This window comes from Pseudophryne corroboree, unplaced genomic scaffold (assembly GCF_028390025.1).
Source record: "Pseudophryne corroboree isolate aPseCor3 unplaced genomic scaffold, aPseCor3.hap2 scaffold_2658, whole genome shotgun sequence".
Lineage (NCBI taxonomy): Eukaryota > Metazoa > Chordata > Amphibia > Anura > Myobatrachidae > Pseudophryne > Pseudophryne corroboree.
In genome coordinates, this window is record NW_026969319.1 from 37,585 (window position 1) to 45,111 (window position 7,527).

Below are 7,527 nucleotides of genomic sequence, written 5' to 3' on the forward strand. Positions count from 1 at the left end.
CATGATAATCCATACTGACAGCTCTGGATAGTACCAGCACATTTCTTGCTGGACTTGGTAATGCAAAGAACACAGTAAACAGCTTCAATTTTTTTTCAAAAATAAATAATTGACTATTAAAACCCTATCAGTCTTAAATAAGGACATCAGTAAGCACCATGTGCATAATGGATAAGGCACTGTTCTCCTAAGCCAGTGGTTGTGGGTTTAAGTCCCGTCTGAGTTGGAAGTCATTACAGCAAGTGTCTCATCACTAGAGTTGATATTTTATCCTTGCTTCAACTGTAAAACAGTCTTGCAGTGTTTAGCTTGTAAAAAATGACCACAGAAGCTAAAATATGACATTAATTATGATAACATTGTTGTTTTTGTTTTTTAAACCTTTTCTATCACAGTGGACAGCTTATTCAAGTGCCATCTGGCATGCATGTTCCTTTGTTGCTCATCATTCATCACCAAAAATGATTTTCTTTTTCAATTCTTATGACTGTACTGATTGTATTGAATAAAATCCACATCTAGCATAACCAATTAATGCTGCAAAGTGCTCCAGTGGCGCAATTGGTCAGCACGCGAAACTTATAAGACAGTATCTGTTGAGCAATGCCAAGGTTGTGAGGTCAAGCCTCACCTGGAGCATCTTTGTATACTATTTTTTTTCCTTTTCTTATGTCATTAGTCATTGAATATAAACTGCTACCTTAATATTTAATATGATATTACAAAGGATGGAAGAAAGAAAGAAAAAACACAAACATGATTGTGCATTTAAGTTGTCAGCACACATCTGCTTTGGTTCAAATGCACTGCATATCTTCCTTCAGTCAGCCAACAAAACAGCAATGGAAAAGATTAACATACTGTTGGTAAAGCAGTTGCATCAAATTGATTTTCTGCAATATAGCATGATAATCCATACTGACAGCTCTGGATAGTACCAGCACATTTCTTGCTGGACTTGGTAATGCAAAGAACACAGTAAACAGCTTCACTTTTTTCAAAAATAAATAATTGACTATTAAAAACCTATCAGTCTTAAATAAGGACATCAGTAAGCACCACTGGCATAATGGATAAGGCACTGTACTCCTAAGCCAGTGGTTGTGGGTTTAAGTCCCGTCTGAGTTGGAAGTCATTACAGCAAGTGTCTCATCACTAGAGTTGATATTTTATCCTTGCTTCAACTGTAAAACAGTCTTGCAGTGTTTAGCTTGTAAAAAATGACCACAGAAGCTAAAATATGACATTAATTATGATAACATTGTTGTTTTTGTTGTTGTTTTTTAAACCTTTTCTATCACTGTGGACAGCTTATTCAAGTGCCATCTGGCATGCATGTTCCTTTGTTGCTCATCATTCATCACCAAAAATGATTTTCTTTTTCAATTCTTATGACTGTACTGATTGTATTGAATAAAATCCACATCTAGCATAACCAATTAATGCTGCAAAGTGCTCCAGTGGCGCAATTGGTCAGCGCGCGGTATTTATAAGACAGTATCTGTTGAGCAATGCCGAGGTTGTGAGTTCAAGCCTCACCTGGAGCATCTTTGTATACTGTTTTTTTTTCCTTTTCTTAAGTCATTAGTCATTGATTATAAACTGCTACCTTAATATTTAATATGATATTACAAAGGATGGAAGAAAGAAAGAAAAAACACAAACATGATTGTGCATTTAAGTTGTCAGCACACATCTGCTTTGGTTCAAATGCACTGCATATCTTCCTTCAGTCAGCCAACAAAACAGCAATGGAAAAGATTAACATACTGTTGGTAAAGCAGTTGCATCAAATTGATTTTCTGCAATATAGCATGATAATCCATACTGACAGCTCTGGATAGTACCAGCACATTTCTTGCTGGACTTGGTAATGCAAAGAACACAGTCAACAGCTTCACTTTTTCCTCAAAAATAAATAATTGACTATTAAAAACCTAACAGTCTTAAATAAGAACATCAGTAAGCACCACTGGCATAATGGATAAGTCACTGCCCTCCTAAGACAGGGGGTCCAAGTTCCATATGGGGTGGAAGTCATTACAGCAAGTGTCTCATCACTAGAATTGATATTTTATCCTTGCTTCGACTGTAAAACAGTCTTGCAGTGTTTAGCTTGCAAAAAATGACCACAGAAGCTAAAATATGACATTTATTATGATAACATTGTTGTTGTTTTTTTTAAACATTTTCTATCACCGTGGACATCTTATTTAAGTACCATCTGGCATGCATGTTCCTTTGTTGCTCATCGTTCATCACCAAAAATTATTTTCTTTTTCAATTCTTATGACTGTACTGATTGCATTGAATAAAATCCACATCTAGCATAACCAATCAATGTTGCAAAGTGCTCCAGTGGCGCAGTTGGTCAGCACGCGGTACTTATAAGACAGTATCTGTTGAGCAATGCCAAGGTTGTGAGTTCAAGCCTCACCTGGAGCATCTTTGTAAACTGTTTTTTTTTCCTTTTCTTATGTCATTAGTCATTGATTATAAACTTGTAGCCTTAATATTTAATATGATATTACAAAGGATGGAAGAAAGAAAGAAAACACACAAACATGATTGTGCATTTAAGTTGTCAGCACACATCTGACTTGATTCAAATGCACTGCATATCTTCCTTCAGTCAGCCAACAAAACAGCAATGGAAAAGAATAACATACTGTTGGTAAAGCAGCTGCATCAAATTGATTTTCTGCAATATAGCATGATAATCCATACTGACAGCTCTGGATAGTACCAGCACATTTCTTGCTGGACTTGGTAATGCAAAGAACACAGTAAACAGCTTCAATTTTGTTTCAAAAATAAATAATTGACTATTAAAACCCTATCAGTCTTAAATAAGGACATCAGTAAGCACCACTGGCATAATGAATAAGGCACTGTTCTCCTAAGCCAGTGGTTGTGGGTTTAAGTCCCGTCTGAGTTGGAAGTCATTACAGCAAGTGTCTCATCACTAGAGTTTATATTTTATCCTTGCTTCAACTGTAAAACAGTCCTGCAGTGTTTAGCTTGTAAAAAATGACCACAGAAGCTAAAATATGACATTAATTATGATAACATTGTTGTTGTTGTTTTTTAAACCTTTTCTATCACAGTGGACAGCTTATTCAAGTGCCATCTGGCATGCATGTTCCTTTGTTGCTCATCATTCATCACCAAAAATGATTTTCTTTTTCAATTCTTATGACTGTACTGATTGTATTGAATAAAATCCACATCTAGCATAACCAATTAATGCTGCAAAGTGCTCCAGTGGCGCAATTGGTCAGCGCGCGAAACTTATAAGACAGTATCTGTTGAGCAATGCCAAGGTTGTGAGGTCAAGCCTCACCTGGAGCATCTTTGTATACTATTTTTTTTCCTTTTCTTATGTCATTAGTCATTGAATATAAAGTGCTACCTTAATATTTAATATGATATTACAAAGGATGGAAGAAAGAAAGAAAAAACACAAACATGATTGTGCATTTAAGTTGTCAGCACACATCTGCTTTGGTTCAAATGCACTGCATATCTTCCTTCAGTCAGCTAACAAAACAGCAATGGAAAAGATTAACATACTGTTGGTAAAGCAGTTGCATCAAATTGATTTTCTGCAATATAGCATGATAATCCATACTGACAGCTCTGGATAGTACCAGCACATTTCTTGCTGGACTTGGTAATGCAAAGAACACAGTAAACAGCTTCACTTTTTTCAAAAATAAATAATTGACTATTAAAAACCTATCAGTCTTAAATAAGGACATCAGTAAGCACCACTGGCATAATGGATAAGGCACTGTACTCCTAAGCCAGTGGTTGTGGGTTTAGGTCCCGTCTGAGTTGGAAGTCATTACAGCAAGTGTCTCATCACTAGAGTTGATATTTTATCCTTGCTTCAACTGTAAAACAGTCTTGCAGTGTTTAGCTTGTAAAAAATGACCACAGAAGCTAAAATATGACATTAATTATGATAACATTGTTGTTTTTGTTGTTGTTTTTTAAACCTTTTCTATCACTGTGGACAGCTTATTCAAGTGCCATTTGGCATGCATGTTCCTTTGTTGCTCATCATTCATCACCAAAAATGATTTTCTTTTTCAATTCTTATGACTGTACTGATTGTATTGAATAAAATCCACATCTAGCATAACCAATTAATGCTGCAAAGTGCTCCAGTGGCGCAATTGGTCAGCGCGCGGTATTTATAATACAGTATCTGTTGAGCAATGCCGAGGTTGTGAGTTCAAGCCTCACCTGAAGCATATTTGTATACTGTTTTTTTTTCCTTTTCTTAAGTCATTAGTCATTGATTATAAACTGCTACCTTAATATTTAATATGATATTACAAAGGATGGAAGAAAGAAAGAAAAAACACAAACATGATTGTGCATTTAAGTTGTCAGCACACATCTGCTTTGGTTCAAATGCACTGCATATCTTCCTTCAGTCAGCCAACAAAACAGCAATGGAAAAGATTAACATACTGTTGGTAAAGCAGTTGCATCAAATTGATTTTCTGCAATATAGCATGATAATCCATACTGACAGCTCTGGATAGTACCAGCACATTTCTTGCTGGACTTGGTAATGCAAAGAACACAGTCAACAGCTTCACTTTTTCCTCAAAAATAAATAATTGACTATTAAAAACCTAACAGTCTTAAATAAGAACATCAGTAAGCACCACTGGCATAATGGTTAAGTCACTGCCCTCCTAAGACAGGGGGTCCAAGTTCCATATGGGGTGGAAGTCATTACAGCAAGTGTCTCATCACTAGAATTGATATTTTATCCTTGCTTCGACTGTAAAACAGTCTTGCAGTGTTTAGCTTGCAAAAAATGACCACAGAAGCTAAAATATGACATTTATTATGATAACATTGTTGTTGTTTTTTTTAAACATTTTCTATCACCGTGGACATCTTATTTAAGTACCATCTGGCATGCATGTTCCTTTGATGCTCATCATTCATCACCAAAAATGATTTTCTTTTTCAATTCTTATGACTGTACTGATTGCATTGAATAAAATCCACATCTAGCATAACCAATCAATGTTGCAAAGTGCTCCAGTGGCGCAGTTGGTCAGCACGCGGTACTTATAAGACAGTATCTGTTGAGCAATGCCAAGGTTGTGAGTTCAAGCCTCACCTGGAGCATCTTTGTATACTGTTTTTTTTCCTTTTCTTATGTCATTAGTCATTGATTATAAACTTGTAGCCTTAATATTTAATATGATATTACAAAGGATGGAAGAAAGAAAGAAAACACACAAACATGATTGTGCATTTAAGTTGTCAGCACACATCTGCCTTGATTCAAATGCACTGCATATCTTCCTTCAGTCAGCCAACAAAACAGCAATGGAAAAGAATAACATACTGTTGGTAAAGCAGTTGCATCAAATTGATTTTCTGCAATATAGCATGATAATCCATACTGACAGCTCTGGATAGTACCAGCACATTTCTTGCTGGACTTGGTAATGCAAAGAACACAGTAAACAGCTTCAATTTTTTTTCAAAAATAAATAATTGACTATTAAAACCCTATCAGTCTTAAATAAGGACATCAGTAAGCACCACTGGCATAATGAATAAGGCACTGTTCTCCTAAGCCAGTGGTTGTGGGTTTAAGTCCCGTCTGAGTTGGAAGTCATTACAGCAAGTGTCTCATCACTAGAGTTTATATTTTATCCTTGCTTCAACTGTAAAACAGTCCTGCAGTGTTTAGCTTGTAAAAAATGACCACACAAGCTAAAATATGACATTAATTATGATAACATTGTTGTTGTTGTTTTTTAAACCTTTTCTATCACAGTGGACAGCTTATTCAAGTGCCATCTGGCATGCATGTTCCTTTGTTGCTCATCATTCATCACCAAAAATGATTTTCTTTTTCAATTCTTATGACTGTACTGATTGTATTGAATAAAATCCACATCTAGCATAACCAATTAATGCTAGAAAGTGCTCCAGTGGCGCAATTGGTCAGCGCGCGGTACTTATAATACAGTATCTGTTGAGCAATGCCGAGGTTGTGAGTTCAAGCCTCACCTGGAGCAGCTTTGTATAATGTTTTTTTTCCTTTTTTTATGTTATTAGTCATTGATTATAAACTGCTACCTTAATATTTAATATGATATTACAAAGGATGGAAGAAAGAAAGAAAGAAAGAAAGAAAGAAAGAAAGAAAAAACACAAACATGATTGTGCATTTAAGTTGTCAGCACACATCTGCTTTGGTTCAAATGCATTGCATATCTTCCTTCAGTCAGCCAACAAAACAGCAATGGAAAAGATTAACATACTGTTGGTAAAGCAGTTGCATCAAATTGATTTTCTGCAATATAGCATGATAATCCATACTGACAGCTCTGGATAGTACCAGCACATTTCTTGCTGGACTTGGTAATGCAAAGAACACAGTAAACAGCTTCACTTTTTTTCAAAAATAAATAATTGACTATTAAAAACCTATCAGTCTTAAATAAGTACATCAGTAAGCACCACTGGCATAACGGATAAGGCACTGTTCTCCTAAGCCAGTGGTTGTGGGTTTAAGTCCCGTCTGAGTTGGAAGTCATTACAGCAAGTGTCTCATCACTAGAGTTGATATTTTATCCTTGCTTCAACTGTAAAACAGTCTTGCAGTGTTTAGCTTGTAAAAAATGACCACAGAAGCTAAAATATGACATTTATTATGATAACATTGTTGTTGTTGTTTTTTAAACCTTTTCTATCACCGTGGACAGCTTATTCAAGTGCCATCTGGCATGCATGTTCCTTTGTTGCTCATCATTCATCACCAAAAATGATTTTCTTTTTCAATTCTTACGAATGTACTGATTGTATTGAATAAAATCCACATCTAGCATAACCAATTAATGCTGCAAAGTGCTCCAGTGGCGCAATTGGTCAGCACGTGAAACTTATAAGACAGTATCTGTTAAGCAATGCCAAGGTTGTGAGGTCAAGCCTCACCTGGAGCATCTTTGTATACTGTTTTTTTTCCTTTTCTTATGTCATTAGTCATTGATTATAAACTGCTACCTTAATATTTAATATGATATTACAAAGGATGGAAGAAAGAAAGAAAAAACACAAACATGATTGTGCATTTAAGTTGTCAGCACACATCTGCTTTGGTTCAAATGCACTGCATATCTTCCTTCAGTCAGCTAACAAAACAGCAATGGAAAAGATTAACATACTGTTGGTAAAGCAGTTGCATCAAATTGATTTTCTGCAATATAGCATGATAATCTATACTGACAGCTCTGGATAGTACCAGCACATTTCTTGCTGGACTTGGTAATGCAAAGAACACAGTAAACAGCTTCAATTTTTTCCCAAAAATAAATAATTGACTATTAAAAACCTATCAGTCTTAAATAAGGACATCAGTAAGCACCACTGGCATAATGGATAAGGCACTGTTCTCCTAAGCCAGTGGTTGTGGGTTTAAGTCCCGTATGAGTTGGAAGTCATTACAGCAAGTGTCTCATCACTAGAGTTTATATTTTATCC

The 7,527-nt window shown here is 35.7% G+C and overlaps 3 non-coding genes across 3 annotated transcripts; all 3 read left to right on the forward strand.

Moving 5' to 3' along the window:
* The first annotated feature begins 1,454 nt into the window (after positions 1-1,454).
* TRNAI-UAU (transfer RNA isoleucine (anticodon UAU)) lies at positions 1,455-1,547 on the forward strand. The gene is given in 2 exon segments: positions 1,455-1,492; positions 1,512-1,547. It is a non-coding gene; the product is annotated as a tRNA-Ile (tRNA).
* A 2,619-nt stretch (positions 1,548-4,166) lies between these two features.
* TRNAI-UAU (transfer RNA isoleucine (anticodon UAU)) lies at positions 4,167-4,259 on the forward strand. The gene is given in 2 exon segments: positions 4,167-4,204; positions 4,224-4,259. It is a non-coding gene; the product is annotated as a tRNA-Ile (tRNA).
* A 1,710-nt stretch (positions 4,260-5,969) lies between these two features.
* TRNAI-UAU (transfer RNA isoleucine (anticodon UAU)) lies at positions 5,970-6,062 on the forward strand. Its single transcript is given in 2 exon segments — positions 5,970-6,007; positions 6,027-6,062. It is a non-coding gene; the product is annotated as a tRNA-Ile (tRNA).
* Positions 6,063-7,527: the final 1,465 nt, after the last annotated feature.